This window comes from Peromyscus maniculatus, chromosome 9 (genome assembly GCF_049852395.1).
Source record: "Peromyscus maniculatus bairdii isolate BWxNUB_F1_BW_parent chromosome 9, HU_Pman_BW_mat_3.1, whole genome shotgun sequence".
Classification (NCBI taxonomy): Eukaryota; Metazoa; Chordata; class Mammalia; order Rodentia; family Cricetidae; genus Peromyscus; species Peromyscus maniculatus.
This window is the reverse complement of record NC_134860.1, coordinates 34,162,798-34,187,696: the sequence shown is the minus strand read 5'-3', so window position 1 is coordinate 34,187,696 and position 24,899 is coordinate 34,162,798. Positions and strand designations below refer to the sequence as shown.

Here is a 24,899-nt window from a genome sequence, read left to right as displayed (position 1 = left end):
ACCAAGGCAAGCAGAGCTGAGCGCTGGAGGCGCGGCGCTCCGCTCCCGCGGTGATTCCGTGCCGGCTTTTGCGGGAGGCCGGCGGCGCGGGGCCCTTTGGAAATAGAATAGCCAATGTAATCTGACACTTCAACTTGCTCGGCTCCGGGCGAGTTGATTCACTTACTCACCCCCTAACGCCGAGTTCCTTTTCACTGTCTGTGGACATTAAAAAAGCGAGCGGCGGCGGCGGCGGGCGCCCGGGAGAGCGAGCGGCCGGGCGGGCGAGCAGTGATCCGGCCGCAGAGCAAGCGAGCAGCGCCGGCGCAGCGCAGTGACCCCAGCCCCGGCCGGCTAGGAGCCGGAGCGGGAGTCGGAGCCGAGCGGATCTCCGCACTCTCCCTGCGCTCCTCCCGGCTCCAGCCGGCCCTACCCGGCGGTGGCGGCGGCGCGTCCTCCAGCGGTGGCAGTGGTGCTCGCAGCGCCCGGTAAGTTTGGGGACAGAGCCAGGCGCCCGTTAGCACTGAGGGTTCCTCCCGCTCCCCGCGGATCGTCGGGGTGCGAGCGCCGGGTACTGTACTAGGGCTTTCCGATTAGAGGCTTAGCTCCGGCCGGGCGAAAGGCGCCAGCCGTGCGGGCTCGGTGCGCTGCCCTGGCCGCCGGGGGCGGAGGCCCTGGACACCAGCGAGCGCCGAGCTGCGTAGAGCGGCTCGGACTGAGCGCGGGGACGGAGGGAATCGTCGGGTGTGCGGGGCGCCGGTGCGGTTTGTGGGCGCGCGGACTCGGTGCCCGCCTCCTGCCGGCGCACCTCCAGCCGTCGCTCCGAACACTCGGGGTCCGGCCGGGAAACGGATTCCGAGGAGGGAGGGAAGGACCCGGGAAGGACTGGCTGAGTCTCCCTCGCCTCCTTTGGAAAGATGTGAAGTTGTGCTCCTGGGTGCGTAGGAGAACCGCCGGGAAGGCGCTGGATTCCAGGGTGGCCAAGGTTGGTGGTGTTAAGTTGTGCCTCCGAATTTCTATGGAGAACACACTTTAGTACATGGGAAATGGGGGCGCGGTTAAGTTGTTTTGCGGGGAGAATGGCCCAGGAAAACGCGGCGCGTGGCTGGAGCAGGGCACGCCGAGTGGAGTGTGTCTAGGCTTCCCGTTCGGGCTTCGGAAGCCGAAGGGGCTTTCAGGCCAACGCCTGGCTGGGGCTGCCCCAGCCAGGAGGCGAGCCCAAGGGGAAGATGTGTCTGTGTGTGCGCGCGCGCGTTGCAAATACGAAAGTAATTTCCCCGTGTTCTTTCTTCCTTTCTGTCTCCGGCGGCGGTGGCCCCGGGGGAGTGGTAGGCTGGCCCGGGTATAGGTTGAGGGGCCGGGCTGGAGCTGAAGCTGGGGTCTGGATGGTGGGGGGCAAGCTCTGAAAGCTTGTTTCACATTCCTGGTGTCGAAGCTGGGGAGAAAACAGTGGGGAGCACGGCCTTGGTGTCGCGGTGCAGGCTGCGGGAGCGCGTCGCCCCCTGGCCGGGGACATCTGTCCAGGAAGCTGGCCAGGCGGGGAGAGGGCGCGGTGCAGAGGGCAGGCTCCCCGCCCTGGAGCGGTGGGGGCGCGGGCGAGGGGCGGCCGCCTCTCCCGGCCATTGTGCGCCAGCAGATTTTCACGGGAGACTGCCCCGAAGCCGCCGGAGAAGGCCAGGAGCCGGCCACAGCCCCGGGTTTAAAAGACACTCCAGGAATGTAAACAACCCGGGCGGGAGGGCTAGCGGACTGAAGCGCGCCAGGACTGCGGGCCTGGGCCCCCCACCCTCCCCCGGGGACAGCCGATCGAAGCGGCCACTCTGCTCTTTCCTCTACCTGCCGCAAACTTTTCCCTCCTCTGCTTTACAGTTCCACCTTGTACCTCCAGCCCCGGGCTGGGCTAGGGCCTTTCCCATAACCCGGGCTCAGGGAGCTTGGTATCCGGCACCGACCGGGAGGCCAGGCGGCTCGATCCCTGCTTCGATGCCGGGAGCCCGGGAGACGTCTGCCCCGGGAGCTGCAGCTCCTTGGGCTCGCAGTGCTAAGAGTAACTGGGACTGGGAGCCTGCCCGCCTGGATTGCTTGCTCGCTCTCTCCCGCCCTCCTTCCCGCGGCTCCTTCCCCCGCTCTCCCCCTTCCCCTTTCCCCTGACTGCTTTTCCAATGCCCTGACATGAGGGAGGAAGATTTAACTTGGCAGCCCAAACAAATGTTCTCTCTGAGATCTCCAAGAAGCTGGCTGGCGGCTGGGCTGGCGGGGTGAGTGCACCGCTCGGCCAGCCTTTCCCTCCTCTCTGCACTGCCAGGGACATTTGGAGCCCCGTGGGTGGACAGCCCTGGGCATGAACAGTGGAGACCAACCCCCGGGATTTGAAAGGGCGGTCAGTGGGCTGCGCCTGTGGAAGCCCCTGCCTTGGCGCTAGCTACATAGAAGAGAGCCATTGGCTCCAGCTGCCTCCTGGTGCCAATGGTTTTCTGAAGGGTTTTCTTGAGCAACAGTTTGCCTCTGCTGCAACCTGGGAACTGGGCCTGGTAGACCAGAGGGTTAACTAGTGCAGTCTCCTCCCTCCCTCGTGGGTGTGAGGACAGGCTGGTTACACAGGGCAGGGCAGGAGGCCAGAGGCTGTTCCCAGAGGTGCCTGGTTTTGCTTATTGTTTTTTTGAAGGTACAGATAAAGGGATGGTGGCTGGGGCTGGAGAAACAGGCGACTTGGCTGCTGGTGAATTCTGACCTGCCTCCCTGTGCTTGTTCAGTGACTAGAGTGTGGAAGAGTTGCCTGTGAGCTATTTGGGAAGTTTAGATGAGGAAGCAAACCCATGGCCTTTTCTTATCCGGGCTGGTTTTTGAAGAGGTCCAAAGCAGGGGGAATTCCTGGCCCCTTGCTTGGGACCTCTGGCCGCTGAGCCGAGGCAGAGGGTTTGTGAACACCCCCGGGAGCCTTGTGCTGACCTTTCCCTCTTGAAGAAGAGGATGTCGAAACACCAGCATCAAACAAAAGGCACATTGAAAGCCCTATCTGCCTAGGAGCGCGTGCGGCTTTGGGGCTAGGAGTGCCTTTAGAGGGAGATGGTGTTTTCCTCTGGGTTTTATGATTTTGGTTGTTCTGTTTTTCCCCCAAAAGACAGAAGCATCACTGGCCCTAAGTCACACGGTTAGGAGACCTAGTTTTCTCCTATGAATCAGAAGTTTAGACTTGAGAACTTGGTAACTGAGGCTGGGGGAGGAGCTATAGACTTTCCAGGACTTGAGCTGCGGTTGTAAGACTTTCTGAGTACTGCTCCCAGGCTCACAGAGGGGACTGGACTTACGAAAAAACTTTGAATAAATAGCCTTGTCTGTGCAGAAACGGCTGCTGGCTTCATTGTGGGGACAAAATGTTCTTTTTTTCCTCCTAAGGAAAAGTGGGGGGGGGGAGGCGGGTGTGTGTGTGGAATCCAGGGGCAAATAGAGACTTAGAAGCTGGGGTTTGGCTCCAACCCTCCTCCCTGATCCCCACCTCGTGTGTGTGTGTGTGTGTGTGTGTGTGTGTGTGTGTGTGTGTGTGTGTGTGTTCATGTAATACTTCCTCAGCCATAGCAACCCTACCTTTTCATCCCTGGCCCCTGTTCAGATGACCCAACATGGCACAGTTGTCCACAGGTTCACTCCTACCAGAAGATGGAAGGAAGGACCCAGCTGAGAAGAGCCAACCTCCCCCTGCCCCCCCCCCCCACCTCTGACTGGTGGGGGTGGATAAGGAAGGAAGGCACTTTAGAGGTTATATGTGTCCTCAGAGTCTGGGTACACGAGGGCCTGTGTAGGAAGCTTGGATACCTAGCTCCAGTTCCAGGTCTATGGAGGGTTTTTTTTTTTTTACCCAAAGTCTTGGGGTAAAATGTTGTAAGAAACCTGTGCAGCAGCAAGTTAATTTTGGGAAGCGACTGTGGACACGGTGGCATGAAACCAGGGTGTGGGGCCTGCTGGACAGTGGCTGGGTCCCATACATTTTCATTCATAACTGCTCCTGTGGGTCCTTGTCAGGCCCCCGCCTCTGTTTCGTCTTTATGAGATTCCTTGGGTTTTGTGTAGACAACAAAGGCCGCTGCCCTAATTACCCCTGACCCTGACCCTTCGGCTGCAGTTTCTCCTAGTGACTGCTGGATCCTCTCAGCAGGACACTGTGGCCTCCACCCAGGCCCTCTCTGGGGGGAATCTTTGTCCTGAACAGACCCTGAGGCTGGGGTTGTGGCAGCCTGCCTGGGTGCATGGAGCCTGGCCTGGAAGTTCCAGCCATGAGTCTGAGGTTAGGCTCTCCCTCGGGAGGCAACACCCGGCAGTCCTACCGCAGACGCGAGCAGGGGCAGAGAAAAAGGTATCAGGAGGCTGTAGCTGCTGGCCGTGTGGGCCGGGATGTGGACTCTGCCGAGCCTCAGTCTCCAGATTTGTAAAATGAGTTCAAGCGCAGAACTCCTGTCATCCCACATGGTTGCCGGGAGGATCCAACCATTTGAGTCTTCAGCCTGAAGGCTAGGTTGGATAGATAACAAAAGGGCCAGATTCAGGGTAAGGGATGCTGGAAACAGTTTCCAGAAGTGGCTCCCTCAGCCTTACTTACTTACCTCCCTAACGGCTGACTGTTCAGCCTTGGCTTGCATGCCTCCTGTGACGGGGTGCTCACCACTTCTGGGCAGCAAGCCTCTACTCACTGGCAGCTGTGAGTTGCATGCTTCCTGGAAAGCCACAGCAGGTGATTGATCCCGACTTGAGACTTAAGGTGCTGGGGCCTCTCTCAACCATTTCCTTAATGATCATGAGGTCTAAATCTTGTACCCAGGCTTTAGTGATCCATGTGCATGGTGGTGGGGAGCACTCTCCCCATGACTGTTTCCAGCCTTCCTGATAGGACAGAAGTTCAGGGGAGGGTCTGCCCAAGGGGTTCTTCTCTTCTGCTGGCTCTAGGCCTGCCTCCTGGCACTTTCTTTCCTTGAATTGGGCATGACCTGGGAAGGGTGGTATATGAAGGGAGGAGTCAGGTCAGGGACCCAGAACTGACTCTTCATGTGTTTAATGATAGTCTACAGAGTGAAGACAGTGGCCAGTGGATCCCAGAACTAGGCAAGACGCTCTTTAGGAGCTTTTGTCCAGCAAGGGCAGAAAGACCAGTCCAAATAAATAATTATCCACCAGTCTCTGGCTGCCTGCCATGTGCACGTGAGAAAGGGTGTGGCCATAGCCCCTTCCCTTTGCCTGGCGCGGTCTGTCTAGAATCACTTTTCAAATTTGTTGGATCCCATTAACAACAGTGTCAGCTGCTATCTGGAATTACTTCCATTTAGCAGAGAAGAAAACTAAAGCTCCGAGAGAGGCCGAGAGGCTGTGGCTAAGCCAGGACTCAGCCCCAGGCCTTACAGACCCCTACATCACAGCACATCGAGCAATAGACCCAACTATGCTGGCTTGTGGCACAGAATCCTGTGTGGATCCCAGGAGTGGAGCAGTTGTTTCCAGAAGGGTCGCAGGTGGTCCTCCCTGCATCTGGCAATACACACCCCCAGCAGCTGTCTCTTCCTCCTTCTCTCTCTCTCTCTCTCTCTCTCTCTCTCTCTCTCTCTCTCTCTCTCCCTCCCTCCCTCCCTCCCTCCCTCCCTCCCTCCTTCTCTCACCCATCTAGAGCTTGCATGAACCTCACATGCTGCCTGCCTAGGCGTATGTGTGCAGCAGCCTCAGCTCTGCCCGGCCCTGGAGGAGGAAGCAAGATTGTCCCCGAGCTGCTATGGTTTCTATAGACACAGAGCAGGAGCATGACTCAAACTGCCCCTCCTCTGGCTGAGTCAGTCCCCTACACTGTGTAGGGTGGCCGCCCAATGGGGCCCCTGGGTTCTTTCCTCGCCATGGGCACCAACCCCCTTTGCACCTCGTCATCTGGAGCCTAGTTGAGTGCCACCCTTTGACAAGACTTTGGCTGGTGGGGTCATGGGCAGTGGGTTACTGGGCAGGCTGAGATAGCACCTCCCCAGAAGTCTGCCCTGGCCTGGCCAGGCACACCTGTGCAGGTAATGACTGTAGCCCTGAGGGCCAGGAGCCTGCCCCTCCCATTAGCCCCAGCTGCCAGGGTTACTACAGGATTGTGCTGGGGGAGGCCGGGGTGCCTGAGCTAATTAGATTTCTTAGATTTCAACGCTCCCCTAATCCTGTTAGCCTGGCTGTAATTGTAACCACTTCAAGGTTTTTGGCGGTGGCAGGCTGTTGAGGACAGACGTTATGGAGACTCTGCTCTGCCCAGCCCTAACCCTCCACAGCCGGTTGGGGATAGAGGCCACCTTTCCAGGTCTCTTGGGTGGGGTGGGGGTGGGGGATCTATATAGCATGTCTGTATCCCAAACTGCCGGAACAGATAATGTCTCTCCTAGATCTCCTAGCTCAAATCCTTGTCAGAACTTGTGGGGAAACTGAGGCTGAAGAATGACAGGGAATGGCAGAGGGCTTCAATAACTGGAGTGGCTTGTTCTCGGGAGCTTCAGGACAGGTTTGGAATTCCCAGGGGCTAGGAACCTTCCTGAGACACCTGCCCCCAGAAACAGGGTTTGGGGGGCCTTGCTCCCTTTTGGTGACCACCCGTGCCGCTTTCCTCTCCTCAAGCACACATGCTCATCTCTGCCTGTCTTCCTCCCATGTCCTCAAATATGAGGTAGTTTGATCCTTTTTTGCCCATCAGTCTTTCCCACATCCCTGCCAATTCTATACCCACCAGGACATGGCCAGGCCGCTGACGGGGAAACAGTGTCAGAATGTAACTCTTGTGTGCTTTCAATGGCTCCTTGTCCAGACTTCTTTTTTGGTGTCTAGCTTGAGTGGAAACTGCACACAAGAAGGGATTCCTCTGGCCTGCAGAGCCCCTTCTCTGCCTGGAGGCTCACCTTAGATTCAGAAGCTCATCCTATAGTCTTAGCTCTGGACCACAGGAAGAAATGCCCAGAAGTCCCCTTCCTTCTACCTCAGAATCCACTTCTCTGGACTTTAAACTCCCAAGCCTATAGAATTAGGGGGCTGCCTGTCCTTTTCTAGCCCAGGAACCAGAACCTTAGAAAGCAGTGATTAGCCCCATTGAAGGTTGGCAGTGCATGGAGCTGCACCAGGACCAGAACCTGGACCCTGTCCGTTCATAAGCTTGCTAGACATTTACAGTGGGCCAGCCCTAGCTCTTTTTAGCTGGTCTTTACCTCAATAAAGGCTGTTTGTAACCTAGCTCAGGAGCCCAGCTGAGGGAGAGTAGGGTGGCCTCTGACTTCATTTTAGGGATAGCCTCTGAACCTCTTGCAGTACGCAAGCTTGAGTGTATGCATGTGTGTGTATGCATGTGTGTATATCCATGCGTGTGTGTTTCCAGGTTGAGTGCAATGCTGATGTGTGAGAAGTCAAACCGAGTTCCTCTTGAGAGGGTCCAAGCTCTCACCAGCCAAGGCTTCCTCTCCCTCCCTCCAGAGCCCTCACTCCCACGCATTTCATGCTGACTTCAGGTGGCTGATGGCTTGCTTGTCTGCTGCCCTTGCCTCCGTGGATAAGGAAGCAGAGTTGGAACCTGCTTGCTCCACCCTCACAGTCACCTGTGTTGGGTCCAGGTGACAGCTGCTAGAGGAAAAAGGGACCCGGCTCAGGATGCAATTGTCTGGACCTTGCCCTGTCCCCAAGGCTCCTGCCCAATCTCCCACCCTGCTCTCTGGGTGGACCTTGACCTCAGCTGGGACTGTTGAGAAGCTCAGAACACTGGTCCAACGGCCAGCAAGCAGCAGGGCCAAGCGACAGGCAGAGCCAGGAGCTTTCCAGAAAGAGTCTTGACTTTTTTCTCTTGGTGTTTGGAAGTCCAAGGAGTCCTTCCCTATGTTTGCCCTTCTGGATGGCAGATGGGGAAAGCCCAAGGGGACAGGCCCCAGGTCAAAGGAGATGGCTTTCCCACAGCGGGGTGTCACAGCAAGGAAGCCGTGGAGGGGCTGGTCCAGGTGCAGAGGCTCAGTGTGTCACTGAGGTTGCTACTGTTCGCAGACGTGAAATCATTTACTGAAGCCCCCCCCCCAAATCTCTGCTGCCACCCCTCTCTGTGTGTTTGTGTGTGTCTCTGTGTCTGTGTGTATGTGCATGTCTGAATTTGTGTGTGCCTGCCTGTGTTTGTGTGTCTGTGTGTGTCTATGTGTCTGTCAGTGTCTGTATGTATGTGTGTCTGAGTGTGTCTGTGTGTGTCTGTGTGTATGTGTGTGTCTTTATGTATGTGTGTCTGAGTGTGTGTGTCTGTGTGTATGTGTGTGTCTTGAGTCTGTGTGTGTCTGTATGTATGGTCTGTGTCTGTGTAGGTGTGGTCTGTGTGTTGGTGTGTGTGTATGTGTCTGTGTGTTGGTGTGTGTGTGTTTGTCTGAGTCTGTGTGTGTCTGTATGTATGTATGGTCTGTGTCTGTGTAGGTGTGGTCTGTGTGTGTGTTTGTCTGAGTCTGTGTGTGTCTGTATGTATGTATGGTCTGTGTCTGTGTGGGTATGGTCTGTGTGTTGGTGTGTGTGTGTGTGTGTGTGTGTCTGTGTGTGTGAAGCCAACCTCAGGTATTGCTCCTCAGGACAGCCATCTTGTATTTTGAGACAGGGTTTCTCACTGGGACCTTAGCTGATTAGGCTAAGCTGGCCGACCAGTCAGCCTCGGGGACCTTCTTGTCTCTGCCCTCAAGCCCTGGGACTGTAAGAGCACCACGACTCTTGACTTTTGACATGGGCACTGGAGACTGAACTAGGTCTTCTTCATATTTGCATGGCAAGAGCTTCAGGGACTGAGATGTCTATCTCCCCAGCCCTGTCTCAAGGTTTTTCTCTGGCTGCCTGGAGTCAGCTCTCAACTCCACCTTTTATGTGTGACATCTCTGACCTTGGCCTCCACATCTGTAAAAGAGTTATTCATGCTCTAACAATCACTAACACACTGCCCTCCCCATAGGTTAAGAAGCCAGAAGAGTGCTCAGTGCCTGGCATGTGGCAAGTACTTAAAGAATGGTAGTCTTAGTCACTGTCATGAGTGTCCTCCCAAAGCCTTACCTCCAGTGCACTGACGGCTCAAGGTCAAACTGACTGAGGACCAACTAGGGCCTTCTGAAGCGTGAGATGGGAGCCTGTCCTCCCATAGAGGCTACTGGTAATAATTCGAGGGCATTTTAACTCCACCCACCAAGAAGGCTGGTTATCCCCCCCACCCCCATCCCCCCAATGTTCTCAGTCATCTGGCTTCCTGTCTGAGAGCTTTGTTTTCCCTTCTGCAAACTGAGGCAGGAGATACCAAAAACTCCCCTTTTGGCCTCTGTCCATGTGATAAGACTCAGGGTGGACCAGGCCTCAATACCTGCTCAGCTCTGTGGAGGGCAGCTGTGAAGGAGGACAGAGAATGGGACCTTTGGCTAATCATAGACACACACACACACACACACACCCTGCCGCCCCCGACCGAGCTTCAGTTTTCTTACCCACCAATTATGAACAGGGATGATATCATAGCATCCTGATGCTGGTTGTTGGGGTATCACAACCCCCACCCCTCCACTCCTGGGAAACCCTCAGCCTAGTTTACTAGGAACTCTGACAGGAAAGAGCACTTGGCCTCATTCTGGTATTCCCCATCTTCTGGAGAGATAGCCCACAGCTTGCTTCAGTGTGGACTCCCTGGAAGCAGTATCAGAAGGTTGCCCTGGCCCACAAAGCTGGTGTCCCTGGCCATGAGATGAATAGCTGGCCGTGTCTTGAAGGCCCTCCTGGCCACATTCTGGCCTAGTGTATGACCTCTCTCTTTGTTGTCTTTCAGACAGCTTTGTTGTCTCACCCAGCTTGACATTTTACTGGTGAGAAGACAGGCTGAAAGGAAGAGAAGGGACTTGGCTAAGGTCCCTAGCAATAGAGTCTCCTGAGGCAGATGACCTGGCCCGGGTGTTGGGTGGTCCCGGGAGATGGAGGGTGAACAGTCATGGATATGGCCTTGTGGGGTCCCTGATGTCCCTGGGAAATGGTCCTACTTCCTGTTGTAGCTTACTGTCTCTGGATTCAGTCCTTAGCTCTTTCGGGATTAGGTGGGGAGAAGCCCGCCCCCCCCCCCCCGCCCCCGTGCACCTCTAGGAAGGCAGCAGACCAGGTCAGAGCTGATGTGGGTCATCTCTTCCTTGGGGTTGGGAGCCCCGACACTGCTCAGGTGGACACACAGGCCTCAGAAGAGCTGGCTGCCCTCATACTGTGAGGTGGCCTTTTCTGGAGGCAGGCTTTGCATGCAGAGAGGCAGTTTGGGTAGGCCCTTGAGGAGGGTTGTGACCCCCAATCTGCCACTGTGGGTAACACATCATTTTCCTGGCTCACAGTCTTCATGTGACTTTCCTGACTTTGGGGAGTGGACTGGATGGCTGGCAGGGAGAGGAGGAGCGTGTTCATTGGCCGTCCGTCGTCTCCCTACTCATCGAGTGTGGGCCACTGAAGCCTCAGCGCCTCCTTGTGCCTCAGCTCCTGGGAGAAGACCTGAAAGTTCAGGGGTGTATTTTAGTTTTGTTTTGATGTTGGGCTTGGGGCTATGAGCTCCTCCGCTGACCTCCTGCTGAAGGGGGGCGGGGCTTCAGTGCCCTCGAAGAACCCACCTGAGCTGACTTCAATTTTCTGTCATTCCTTGTCAGCCTGGCTGGTCCCTTTATGCAGGAGGAGTGGGCCTGCTTGGAGGGTTCGTATCCTTTCAGGCCTCAGAATTCTTGGGTTTGCTGTCTTGGATAGAGCCCCCTTTGCCTGACCCCACAGACTCCACACATCTTTATTTCCGGTATTCCTAGGAATTTGGGATCCCAAGTCATCCGGCTACTCTGGGCGCTGCATCCTCTGATGCCTGTCATACAGATTTACACCCTGTATGTGACATCCTCACAGTGTCATGTGTGGCCTTGTGCCCCTCCAGGAGTGGGCTGCTCCTTACTCCCCAGCAGTTCTATCTGGAAAGTTCCATGTTCTGTGGAGTTTAGAAGGGCTCCTGAGGCCCAGTTCTCATCCCAGAACTGTGAAGAATCCAGGACTCACACCCCCACACCCCCCCCCCCTCTACACAGCACAATTGTATCACCTGAGTCCTCCCTGGCTGAGTCTAAGGCAGGAGTAAGTAGAGTGGACTCCCTGGAGGAGATGGCTTTCTTTTGGCTTCAAGTTTCATTTTTCGTTTCTTCTTCTTCTTCTTCTTCTTCTTCTTCTTCTTCTTCTTCTTCTTCTTCTTCTTCTTCTTCTTCTTCTTCTTCTTCTCTTCCTCCTCCTCCTCCTCCTCCTCCTCCTCCTCCTCCTCCTTCTTCTTCTGGCTCTGACTTTCTTAGTTAGGATTTCTATTGTTGTGATAAAACACCTTGATCAGATGGGTGGGTGGTAGCACGTACCTTTAATCCCAGCTTTCAGGAGGCAGAGGCAGGCAGATTTCTGAATTCAAAGTCAGCCTGGTCTACAGAGTGAGTTCCAGGACAGCCAAGGCTACACAGAGAAAAAAAATAAAACAACAAACAAGCAAACAACAACAACAACAACAACAACAACAACAACAACAACAAAAACCCACCATGACCAAAGGAACTTGGAGAAGAAAGGGTTTATTTCATTTTAGAGATTGTAATCCACCATCCAGGAAAATCAGGATGAGAACTCCATGCAGCCACCTGGAGGCAGGAGCTGATGGAGGAATGCTGTGTACTAGCTGGCTCTTCATGGCCTGCTTTCCTAATTAGAGCATCCAGGACCACCAGCCCAGAGATGACCCCACCCACAGTGGGCTGGGCCCCTCTCACATCAGTCACTAACTAAGAAAAGGCACCACGGACTTGCCTACAAGTTACTCTTTTTTTGTTTTGTTTTGGGTTTTTCGAGACAGCATTTTTCTGTGTAGTTTTGGTGCCTTTCCTGGAACTCTGTAGCTCAGGCTGGCCTCAAACACACAGAGATCCGCCTGCCTCTGCCTCCCGAGTGCTGGGATTAAAGGTGTGCGCCGCCGCCGCCGCCGCCGCCGCCGCCGCCGCCGCCGCCACCACCACCACCACCACCACCAGGCTGACAAGTTACTCTTATGGAGCCATTTTCTCCGTGGAGATTCCCAGATGGCTCCAGCTTGTATCAAGTTGAAATAAAACTAGCCAGTGCACTGGGCCTTCCTATTCTCTTTGCATCTGTGCAGCTGGAAGACATCAGGCAGGTTGGGGAAGTAATGCACTCAGGTTGTGGGATGTGGAAGTGGCTGGTGGGGGGGGGGGTGGGCGGCGGCGACGACTACGACGAGGACGGCAGACTGCAGGGACAGAGCAGGAAGAAAGTGGCCGGCATTTGCTGATCCAGCAGGATCCTGTGCTGGAGCCCCGGGGGTTTTGTCTTTTGGGCCCTTCCTGTCATACTCATTCAGCACTAGAGGTGGAGCCCTGTCCAGGGAGGTGGCAGCAGTATGCACGTGAGAAGAGCCCGCCTCCCACGGACCCTTGGTTCAACCCAGCTTGTCTCCCACCTCCACAGCCGACCGTCCAGGCGTATCCTACCCAAGCACTCTCAGGCTCCAAAGCCCAGGAGAGCTCTCTGCAAGAAGCACTGGGTTTGGAATCAGAATTTTTGACATCGCTTCCTGCTGTGGCATCCCTTGTGGCTGTTGGGAACATTAAATGTGAGGCCCTGCCCTTGTCAGGTGCTGTGCGGTGTCGCTGTGTCACACAGCATAGAGTATTATTACCACATACATCAATAATAACAGCCCAGACCAGGCCAAACCCTCATTTAGCCACTTGAGTCTAAACCCCGAGAGACAGGTCGCTAGATGAGCTGGGACGGGAACCTAGGTATCCCAACCAAGTAGCATGTGGTTGGTTCTTGCACTGTTCCTACAAAAGCTCTCCCCTGGAGTGAGTGAGGCCCGGGGACAGGGCCCTCTGTGGCTGTTAACAGTAGTGCTGCTACTTTGCTTGGGACTTCTGCGTTGGCCCACAGAGGCAAGGTCCTGTGCCTCTGCCTCTGCTCCCCGGAGCTGTAGGGCCTAGGGCATGCACCTACGTATTTGACTCTGCTCTCCAGAGCTGTAGGGCCTGGGGCAAGCATCTAGGTATTTATTCACTGTGGTCTCTGGAGGGCTGCTGGTCCCTTGGTCATAGTCTGCTCATGGCCACCATCCTATAACAAGATACTTCTCAGTCCATACGGGGCTGTCTTATTTTTGCCAGCTGTCACTTGGAATAGTCAGGGCCCCAGAAACTGTTGCCCTGTGAGACTCCTTGCCCACGTGTCTGGCCTATCTGGCCACAAAATGTGGCCTTGTCCTAGACCACAGTTTGGACTTGTTGCTACACTGTCAGTGGACACGACCTCTCCCAGAACCCACAGATCCAAAGATGGCTAGAGGGTGGGTGGGCATTAGGAGGGAGCGAGGGACCCTGTCCACCTCACCCTTCTGTCCCTACTTTCCAGTTAGGGAAGTGAGGCCCAGAGAGGGGGAGAGCTAGCAAGATTCTGAGCGCTCCTACCCTAGCCGGCTGGCTCCCCGTCATCCCTTTGCCTCCATCCTCCACTCTCTGAGGCTGGCCTCATTCCTGCTGGTCCGAGTGTACGCAGGATGAGCGGACCACAGGCGGAGCAGCAGTCTCTGGGTGCTTCTTAAGGTGTCTTCATCACTCGGGCCAACCCTGCTTCCTAAGGGGCGTGGTTCTCACTGGCCTGAGAGCTAGCCATGGCCTGTGTCCAGTCCCCAGTGCTCTTCCCAGGGAAGAGTGGTATCTGGAACCCTTCAGGGCTGTCACCTCCCCTGTGACAGTACCTCCTCTGTCGCTGTGCCCCTTAAACCCTTGGGAGTGTGGGGAGTGTCATGGGCACCAGCGTTTGGTCTCTGTCTTCCTTGTCAGCCAGTGTCCCACCCTCCATCCCCTCTGCTTTCTGTACTGAGTACCAGTTCCCCCCTATTCCAGTCTCCCCTCCTTCTTTCCCCTTTTCTCCTGTAGTATCAAGGATTGAACCCGGGGCCTCCCCCACGCTAGGCAAGCACTCCACCACCGAAGTCCCCTCCCCGACTTTTTGAGACTGGTTTCTGGCCTGGAACTCACTACGTAGCTGAGTATGACCTTGAATTTCTGATCCTCCAGCTGCTACCTTCCAAGTGCTGAGACTATAGACACGGACCGTGACGTGTGAATTATTCGGGGTTGGAGGTCAAACCCAGAGTTTTGTGTATTAAGCTACATCCTAATCCCTACTATTTTCTTATTTGGAGACAAGATCTCACTAAGTTGCCCAAGCTGACCTTGAACTTACTTTACAGTACAGGTGGGCCTGGTAATTACCATCCTCCTGTCTCAGCCTCCAAGCAGCTGAGCCACCAGGCTTACACGGCACACCATGGTTTTCTAATATGCAGTTACCTCAAGCCCTGAGCCTCGATATTTTCTCTAGCCTCGTCACTCAGTCTGGTGATGAATGAACTCCTGTTCATCCCTAAGAAGCCAGTTCAAGAGCTGCCCTGCCGAGCTCTCCTTCCAGGGGATAGTATCGGATGCTGGGGAGCTCTCTTCTGAAGATTCCGCCTCTCCACCCCGCTGCTCTCTTTCTTAGTTGCTTACCACCATCCTAGGCTGGGGCTGGGACTGTACCTCCCTTCACACCCCCTCTTTCCGCCCATGTCCTCACAGGTTGGCCCAGGGCCGGCACAGAGGAGGTAACAAAAACATTTCAGTGTATTCCTGGAGCAGTAGCTGGTTACTATGGAAACAAGGAAGTGTTGCAACTTCCTGAACTTGAGGTTGGGGTCAGAGAAGGCAGCTCTGTCTTGGTTCCATGAGATGGGCCCAGGATGACTGTCCTGGAGTTCTTCCTAACTCCCAAGTTGCCTAGGGCAGAAACTTTTCCTGTCTCTAAGCCTCAGTTTATCCTTCAGGAAGATGGAGACATGGGGATGCCTGGCTCGCTGCCTTAACTTACCAAATCCATCTCCCTATGTGACAAACAGCCCCTTTGCCTTCTTCAGGCCTCAGTTTCCCTACTTTGCTCATCATTTTTCCCTAATGAGGTACTCCATTCAGTGTCTAGACCCAAGTCTCTGTAGGCTGACTGCCCTTGACAGCATCAGGATTCCTGTGACTAGTGCAGAGGCACAAAGAGGGAAGTCCCCAGGGCTGGGGTGGCAGAGGGTAGAGCACGAGGTGGATGGAAGGGTTGTCGGCAAACCAGGCCAGCTGACTCTGGTCTGAGCCAGCACAGGCCCTGGGTCACTTTCCCTCACCCTGAGGGTGGCCTAAGCCAGTGTGGGTCAGGGTGGCTCTTGATTTTGCTGGAGACTGGCGGCTTTGCCTTCTGGTGTCATGCTATGGGGACCCTGCCCTGCCCTCTGAGGTCTAACGTGTCCTGGATAGCCTCAGAGGATGCTCCCTGCCCACAGCAGTAGGTGGGCAGCGTGTTCTTTCTGTTTCCTCTCTCTCTCTGCCTCATTGCTCAGAGCCTCGAGTCAGCCAAGCTCCAGCTGCAGCCTGGCTGCTGCCTCCTCCGCAGCCCTGCAGCGCAGGCAGGTGCATCTGAGCTCAGCCCTGTCCACACATGACAACGAAGCCAGGCCGAGAGTCAAGCAGCCTCGCCCAGGTCCCGCTGCCATGCATACCTGCCACCTGGCTAAGTAGGTAGCAGACTTGGACTACCCACATGCACGCTGCCTCCTTTAGGCCTTTAGGGGTAGACCAGCTTCCCTCCGCCCCCCCAGGCCTGGGACCAGTAGGACCTGGAGGAAAAGGTTTCACATCCTCTGCAGCTGAGCTTGTTAATCTGTAAAATAGGGGGAGTGGGGGTGAGGCTGAGGAGGCTGAGGCAAGCTGCCTGAGTTCTCCGGAGCCTAGTCACAATCAGTGGAACTGTCCGTGGCAGGCAGTCACAGGCTGGTAGCCCAGGTGCTGTGGTGAATGTAGCTGAGTAGTAGAATGCTTACCTAGCAGATCGGAGGCTCCGAGTTCCACTCCAGCACAAATGGAAGGGGAAGGAGGCAAGGGAGAGACTGAGAAAGGAAGGATGGGTGGAAGGAAGGAAGGAGCAAGCAATCCTATTTTTTGGTTGGTTGGTTGGTTGGTTGGTTTTTTGAGACAGGGTTTCTCTGTGTAGCCCTGGCTTTCCTGGGACTCCCTCTGAAGACCAGGCTGGCCTAGAACTCAAGAGATCTGCCTGCCTCTGCCTCCCGAGTGCTGGGATTAGTGAGTACTGCTTCCTCTGTCTCTGACGGAGGGGACCAGCAGACATCTACAGATAGGTCTTTTCTCCCTGCTGTTGCCCGCTGTGTCTGTTACCCCTGGGGCAGCACTGGAACCTGGAAGAAGCTCTCTCCAGGGTCTGCTGACCAGCTGCCCCCTCCTGCTACCTTTCAGCTTCCTGATCTGCACAAGCCCTGTGCTCTCCCTCCATGGTGGGGCATTGAGTCCATGCTGGCGCCTGAGATGCTTCTGGAAGCCTGTGTGAGCCTTTTGTTTGAGTAGGCAGAGTCCTCACACTGGACCCCATTTCTCTCAGGTTTCACGTTGGCTCTCACTTCTAAGAGATTCTCACTTTGTGGGTGAGTGTGGATCTGTGCACTGGCATGTAGAGGCCAGAAGACCCGCCCTCAGATGTCATTCCTCAGATGCTGCTCATCTCTCTTTTTTTTTTTTTCCAATTATTTATCATTAGTGAGTATACACGTGTGCCTGATTGTGTGCGCCTGTGGTGGCCAGAGGGTCCAAGGACAACTTGATGGAGTCCGGGGTCTGGAACTGAACTCAGGTCTTGTACATAAAGCCTTTACCTGCTGAGCTGTCTTGCTGGAGCCGTCATTTTTTGTTGAGTCAGGGTCTCTCACTGGCCTAGGCTGGCTGGCCAGTGAGCCAGAGATCTACCCGCCTGTCTCCCCAGCATTGGGATCACAAGTGAACCAGCTTTATTCATTCATTCATTCATTCATTCATTCATTCATTCATTTAACATGGGAGATTCTGGGGACTCCAACTCCAGTCCTAAGCTCTTAACCCACTGAGCCGCCCTGCCAGCCCTGGGGCTCTCACTTTTGCGCACAGCCACAGGAGCCCGGCAGGCAAGCAAGCCAGCTCTTCACAGTTTGGCAGGGAGACATGTGTCTCCTAGGAGGCCTCCTACTTCTCTGTTTGCTGAGGTCCCCTTGGGGGCCCCCCAGCGCTTCGCCTTCTTCCTGATTTGAGATCTATCCCCAGACAGTGCCTGGAGCGGAGAAGCCCTGAGTCAAGCTGGGTGTAGCTGCAAGTCATTGGAAGGAAGCCTTCCACCACCGTCCTGATGACTGCCACACAGAAAACTCGGATTCTCAGGGTGTGGGGGCCCTGACATATTTGCCCACTGCCATTCTGCTTCTTAGGGTCTTAAAAAAGAATCCTTTTTTTTTTTTGAAGCCCTGAGACTAGCCCTGATTTCTTTACCTTTGGCTGGTATTTCACTGTCAAACCCTTGCTTTCTGTCTCCCTCTTGAGCGTGTCCTTTATCTTCCTTGCTCAAGCAGGTACTTTTTTTTCTCTTTTGAATCCCATATAGTAATAAATGCACATCTCATTTTATTTAGATTTCTCACGCCAAAAAAAAAAAAAAAAAAAAAAAAAGGCAGGGAGGGTTAGTAAACTCTGCCTTGGTTGTTCTTCCTTTGGTAGAGGTTTGTTGTCCTTGTTTGTTTGGGTTGGGTTTTTATCTCTGGGTCTGAGGTTTTATCTGCTGTTTCTGCCCATGAGCTCCGGACCTGCAGCCCTTCCCATTGTCTGTCTGCTGGCCGTGTGTCTCCTAGGAGGCCTGTGTGCCCTCAGTGCGTGTGCTCACCACACAAGTGGTTCTTACGTTGTCGCTCCCTGCAGATTATGTGTTTATTAAATCGCATGCTGGAAAATGGTGGTAATGTGTTTTGGGGGAGGGCAGTCTTGGTTGTGATTTGCATAAAGTCACTGCATAGGACTCAGACTAGGGTTGTCACCTCCCCACTGCTCGGCTGTAACCCGGAAGTCACCCTGATAGCGCCACTGCGACCATGAGATTGGGTGTCTGTCCCAGGGGCTTTTCTTGTGAAATAACACAGGGAGCTCTGGACTCGACCTTCAGATTTCCAAAGCCCTCTCTGGTAACCTCCATATAATCCCTCGCTGTCCTCTCTCGGCTGGGCCACCAGAGTGGGTCTAAGTAAGAGCTACCTCAGCCATCGGCACCTGCCCTCTCTGCTTACCTCTCCTCTGTGCCTTCCCACACCACAGCCTGGCCTTCGAGGCGTCCTGTTAGCTGGCCCAAGCCCTGCTTTCATATGTGTGCACTTTATGCGTTCTGTTCCTTCTGCTCTGTCTGCCAGGGGAACTCCTAGGCATCCTGCAAAGCCTCCTCAAGCCTCAGACTGTCCGAGGGCAGTGGCCAGGTTGCGCGGACAGTCTGCCCTCGTCCTCCTTCCTCAGGCACTGCCTGCTGACTTCTGTGGCAGCCTGTGTCACCAGGATGGCTGCCGCTTTCAGCTCCAACTCGCCAACACCCTGCACCACGTCTGGCATCTAGCAAGCATTCCAGAATGCTCTCTGCACAGTGAATAATAAGTGACGCCACCTTTGACACAGCGCTGGTGGGTTTTGTGGTTTGGAACACACGTCTTCCCATTCAGGAGGAATGAACAACCTCAGTGCTGGGATCACAGCTGGGCCCGTGAGCCTGGCCCAACCCCTCTGTCCAACCTTCACCTTCCCGGTTGGAGCAGAGGGCCAGCGAGCACCTCCAGGGCAAGGCTGTGTTGTGTGAAGTGGCCAGGTCCATAGACACCAGCACTCCAGTTGCCCCTGCCTTGCTGTCTGCCCTGGTTTTGCTGGCTTGGAGAACTGTCTCCATTTTAGCAGCCTGGCCAGGCTGAAGGGCCTCTTGGGCAAGACCCTAGGCAGATCTGGAGCCTGGGCCTCACAGGCAGCCTACACACCAGGCGAATCTATGGCAAATGGCCCTGGCTTGCCAGCTCTGGAGAGGGCAGAGGGAGGGCCACCTTCTGTCGGGTAAACATGGTGTCCAGGCCTGCCTGGGCACGTTCCTGGCTCTGTCGGTTAAAGACACAGGACGACATTTTATTTCAACAAACCTGGAGTTGCTGGGTGGCGATGAGAAGTGACAGGTAGGGACATGAGGTAATCTGTAACCCTTGCTGGCCTCAGTCCTGCCAGTTCTTCCCAGATGAGGGCACAGGCCACAGGAGGTTGTATGTGTGTGTGTGTGGGGGGGGGGGGGCATGTCCCCAGGCCAGTCTGACTGTGGTCCTTTCCATCACTGTCCTCTTTTCTCTGCTGGCTGTTTCTGGGCCCTGTGGGTAAGGGTGAGGGTGGTGGGTGGGCTTTGAGCTTGCTTGTGGCTTAAGTCAGGTCTGACTCCAGAGCCACCTCTGCATTCCCGCTGCAGACACACTCGCTCGAGTCCACCCTTACCCAAGGTGGCTCCCTGTTCCCTGGGACACCCACTGGGCTTCAGACAGAGTCTGTTGGGCTTGTTCCTGGAGTGGTGGCCTCTGCAATGGGAGGTCTCATCCACTTACTAGATTTAGAAGTGGAGCTCAGCACCATGTTTCTGGATCTTTCTCCTGACATGAGGCCTTCTGCTGACTCTGCGTGTGTGTTTGTGTGTGTGTGTGTGTGTGTGTGTGTGTGTGTGTGTGTGTGTACTTGTGCATACGTGCGCGCTCATGTGAAGGTGTGCACATACCACAGCTTGTGTGTCGTGTCTGGAGGTCAGAGGATAACTTTTAGGAACCAGTTCTTTCTTCTACCAGGCTGAGTGCCGCGCCTGTGCCTGCTGAGGCATCTCTCTGGCCTGACTCTGTTTTGATCTGTCTGTTGGTGCGCCTGAGTAACATTCTGGGCATAGTGACCAGCACTGTCCGAATGGGAAGCCCTGAGCATTGCCTGGGCGGTTTGCCCTGGGGAGATAGATGGAAGGGTCGTTTGCCTCTTGGGAGAGCTTCTGTGGTCCATGACAGAGGCAGAACTATTCCAGGCATTCTGTTCTCATCCACTGGAGCTGAGCGGTCCTGTTCCGTAGTCCTTGACCCCTGTGTGAACAGATTCTGGGACACCTGTGGGGACAGAGAGCAGGGCTGCCACTCTGGCTCGCTTGCCTTCTCTCCTGCTGCGGTGTCGGGCTAATGTGGCATCCTTGGCTTGCGGCGGGGCAAGCAGTGGACCCTCCTGAGGGTCCTGAAAGCTGGGAGATGCCCTGGGATCGCTCCATGAGACCCCATAGGAGGCAGGTAGAAATCGGAAGTCCTGGGTCCCGTCGGACATGGCGTGATGCTTTTCGTCGTAGACTGGCTTGGAAGGCTAGGAGCTCAATACCCGGAGGGCGGGCACTCTGCTCCGACCCCCAGCTGCCCCTGGGACGGAGGGCCAGTCCCTGCCTTTGTCTCTCTGTTCCACTCCTCACTCTCAGGCCACCGCTCTCTCCTCTCATGTCCCCTTGCCCATGAGGGCCCCTGCGAAGCTCCTGGTTTTCTGAAAGGAGGGGACAGGTTGCAAAGATCCGGGAAGAGCTAGAGTATAATTTTATTTCTGTGGTTTTCCTTTCAAGCTGTCACGGTAAATCTATTTTACTTGTCACTTTGTAAGTCATTATGCAGAATTAAACCTTTTACTGGCTTTTAAGGCTTCTGCAGCCATGGATGGCCCACTCCGCCCCGTGCTGCCTGCTTCTTCCTCCTGTCTGCCCCGAGGAACCTCAAATGCTCCAGGCCAGCCCTATGGCTGTTTACTTCGGGAACGTCCGGTCCGTTAGGTTGCCTATGGGACCTGGGACACAGTGTGCTGTCGTTCACTTCGCTTCCTCTTCTCACAACTGGGAAACCATGCTGGGAATCAGGGGCTCGCCATGGTTTCCAATACCCCCCCCCCCCAATGTGGTGGGGCAGTGGAGACTCTGAGAGCCAGGAAGCATGGGATGCTGAGATGGAGAGGCTGTCCCCAGTACCCAGGCAGACTGGGGCATCTGCTGGGGGCTCTGGTATGAGTGCTCCAGACCTTTGGAATGGGAGAGATGCTAGGGGCTAGAGAAAGCCCTTCTGTCCCCTTCCGGGGGCAGGGGCAGGGGTAGGTGGGAGGGGTAGGTGGGTGTTGTACAGTAGGCCTGGAAAGTACACTGGGGTACAGCTGGAGATGAGAACGTGGTTAGAGACACCACTCTGGCATGTAGGATCCCGTTTATTTATCCTCCAGAAGTCTGTGCCCGGCTCCAGAGGAGCTCTTCAGCGTGAGCACAATGGAGCCATTGGTGGAGCTTGCTGGGAGCTGCGCAGAAGGACCAGGCTGCTAGGCTGCCCGCCAGCAGAATGCGTCTCTCACAGCCAGCCCATCTGGGGAGGCCCACAGTAGAACAGAAGGCACAGGCTACCAGCCCCATAGGCTGCCGCCACAGCAGGGGTATGTGAGGCCTCTGGGTGCTGCCTAGGTCAGGGACCCTGGTATCGCCCCTGGCCAGCCATCCAGCCTTCTGCTTTGCCTCATCCGTAGGGACAGATGGCCTTGCTGGAGGCCAAGTCTACCTGAGCAGTCTGTGCCTGAGGATGTCCCTGGTCAATCTGCCAAAGCTGTCCCCCAGCTTGGGAGGCCAGCACGTGCCCCCCTTTTTTTTTATATTTGAACCCTGACATAGTGTCACTCCATTGGGATCCCATGGGGAAACTCCTACTGGTTCACCCTCACGTGCATTACTCTCGCCACCATCAGCTTCTAGAATTGTCTGCTGTCTCCCTTAGCACGAGGCCATCAGGGTATAGCTAGAGCGATGTACCTTGAGTGGAGGATGGGTAGATGAATCCCGAGACCTTGATCTGGATCCGTTGCATGGTTTAAATGGGATGGTGAACCTTGGCTACTGGGCAGAACCGAGAAGATAAATTCTCAGAGCTCCGGAGGTGACAGTGGAAGAGGTTCAGAGGAGTGAGAAGAACATGGGCCAGAGTGGTCAGGTCAGGGAAGGCCACTTGGAGGAAGGGACATTTCAGGGAAGCTTTAAGAATGGAGTGACTCTGGCTAGAGCAAGGCAAGGTGGGAGAAGAAAGGTACTTCTTGGGTGGGAGGGCACGAAGGAAGGGAAGGAGGGAGACATGTGGGGTCTTCAGGCAGTTTGGCCAGTGCCTGTGGCCTTTATTTTCTTTTTATCTATCTATCTATCTATCTATCTATCTATCTATCTATCTATCTATCTATCTATCTATCTATCTATCCATCTATCCATCTATCTATTTATTTATTTTTGGTTTTTTGAGACAGGGTTTCTCTGTGTAGCTTTGCGCCTTTCCTGGAACTCACTTGGTAGCCCAGGCTGGCCTTGAACTCACAGAGATCAACCTGCCTCTGCCTCCAGAGTGCTGGGATTAAAGGCATGCGCCACCACCGCCCGGCGCCTGTGGACTTTAAGGGGGTAGCTGTGAATCTCCAGGAATGGTCAGCACCATTTAAGGGAAGGCAGGTAGCAGATGGGAGTAAGGTGTTGCCTGGAGGCTCCAACAGAGGGGACAGGGGCTGAGCAGTGTTTTAGGAGATTAATGTGGTGTCAGGGAGCCACCAAGGCTGGAGGAGGAGACTGAGCCCTGTTAATTACACCCATGAGTCCCACAGGTGTCTTCAGAACCAACTAGCTGCCCTGTGCTGGGTGGGAGAATTGTCAGGGGTGGAGCTAGGGAATGGGCCCTCCTCCACAGGTGGAGGAGGAGTTTGCAAGTCTCATCTGGTGGAGTGTAGTAAGGAGTCAAGAGAGGGAAGACATCCTTGTGAGTCAACATTGATATGATTATCTGTCTGGAAAGCTGACCTATATTGGCATGGCCATCTCATGGCTGCCAGCTTCCCTTGGGTTTCATCCATGGTCCCTTCTATGAACAAGCCCATGTCGACAGATCGGGCTCCAGGTGAGCGTTGCTACCACTAGGAGACCATGCTTCGAAGGTTAAGGAGTGTCTCTCTGTGGGCGGGGCTCCAGTCACCCTGCATGCCCATTGTCATGGTAGCCTTGCAACTCTTGATCCAGAGCCTTGCAACCTCAGACAAGAGGTTCTGACGTGCTCTTCGTGGTCTCTGGTGACTTCTAGGGCTATGCTATATTTGCTTGTGTCTCTTGTGCAGTTCCGGGAGGCCTTCATAAGTCTAGCACCCTTACCTGATCCCCAAGGCACGTGCCCCTGCTTGCTGTTTTGCTGGGTCTAGACTCCCAGTGCAGAGGCTTTCCATCTTAGCTTGTCCTCTAAGATGGGACTTGAGGTAGTTTTTTTTTGTTTGTTTGTTTGCTGGTTGGTTGTTTTTAGAATAAATTTTGTTTTTCTTGATAGGGGGAACAGAGAGTCCAGGAAACAGCACCCTCAAAAACATTAGCTTATAATGCTGGCCGTTGAGGGGCTGCGTGGCCAGCCAGTAGGAGACTGGCTCCTTGGTATTCATGAACAGTGGCAGAAACTAAGACCCAAAGAGTGGATGGGACCGTTCTGCAGCCAACCAGCAAGATGGCAAATGGGGGAGCAGGTTCCGGCCCTAGTCAATGGCGACAGTTATTTTTCTGTCTTAGCCACCACCACAAGCACGGTACTGCACAATTTCTGTGATTATCTCATTTAATTCTCCAGGGAACCGTAAAGAAAGAACTGTCGTATCTGCATTTGACAGACACACAGGCTTAATGGTGTGATGTCGTGAGGTGATCACAGCTGCAAAGTGAGACCATGTCCGTAGCAGGATTTGAATGCAGATCTGGGTATCAGAAGCCTCTCTTCTTTGTCCCCTCTCTGGCCCCTGCCCTGGTCCTGCTTCCTAGGCCAGCAGTGGGAAGGCCTCTTCCTCTTTCTAGACGTGGGAGTGAGGACTTTCTGTATTTAAGAGATAAAGAGCACTTTCTGGATGATTTTTATCAGTTCAAGTAAGCCTGTTTGACTTACAGGAAGAAGGCCGTTCCATTTGCATGTGGAGAGAGAAAGGCAGCGGTGAGCACTGGGTAGATTTATAAATAAACAGTCTGCCGAGGGCATTGTCTGTCCCCAGCCGGACAATGAAGGACTCATATTGACACCACAGCCTGTTCTGCACGTCAAAGCTGCCCTTTGGACAGAAAGACCTGCTTGAGTAAGAGAGGGCCACCGAGATGCCAAGGAACCCTTCCTCTGACTGGCTTCCCCAGACCTGCTGGGTGAGTCCAGCTGCGGCTGGGCCTGTTTCCTGAGGCCCTAGGTGTGCAAGGAGCGAGCAAGGTGTATACAGCCGGCCTGTGCTGGTACTAACCTGGGCTGTGAGGGCTGGAACTAGGCAGCTTCTGCCCTGTTTGCAGCTCTGTGGGAGCCCCTGAGCTGGGTCCCAGGAGTCTCAAGTCCCCAGTTGCCCCAGTGGTTACCATTCGCCAGAGAAGGCAGGCAGAACCCAGCCCTCCGCCACGACTCTCAGGCTCTTCTGTCTTTGGTGCCTCCTGTCCTTGGCTGCTAAGCTGTGTTGGCTCCCTACTTCCCAGGCTCTTTTGAAAATGGAAGCCCACGGTTGCTGCATCGGGTGGCCTGGCCCTGCCACCTGAGTGGGTGATTTGGTACAAGTCCAGCAACTTCCTGGGCTTCAGTGTCCTCTTTAGTCAGTGTCTGGGCTGGGAAATCATTCAGTCGGGAAAGCACTTGTTGAACACCCATGAGCACCTGCACCCAAGTGAGGAGCCAGGTGTGGTGGCATGGTGCTTATAATTTTAGCATTGGGGAGGCAGAGTCGGGAGGACCCCTGGAGCTCGGTGGCCAGCCAGGCTAGCCCAGGTTACACACACCACATACACACACACACACACAGATAGATCATGCTTGCTGAGTGCTGGTGAGAGGCCTGGAGACCCAGACACCTGTGCACTCACACCCATTAGCACATATGCACTTGCTCATGCAGAAAGTGACCAGATTGAATGCTGATGAG

At 54.9% G+C, this 24,899-nt stretch overlaps 1 protein-coding gene across 4 annotated transcripts in view; it reads left to right on the top strand.

Annotated features, from left to right (window-relative positions):
* Positions 1 to 202: 202 nt before the first annotated feature.
* Zmiz1 (zinc finger MIZ-type containing 1) overlaps positions 203 to 24,899 on the top strand; it is a 204,935-nt gene continuing 180,238 nt past the window's right edge. For 3 of the 4 annotated variants that reach the window (XM_006991625.4, XM_006991626.4, XM_006991624.4), the window contains exon 1: positions 203 to 467. The gene's annotated coding sequence lies outside the window, so the exon portion shown is untranslated. Of the gene's footprint in view, positions 468 to 835; positions 965 to 24,899 lie in introns of those variants that run through there. The other variant, XM_042284585.2, reaches the window with a different exon arrangement.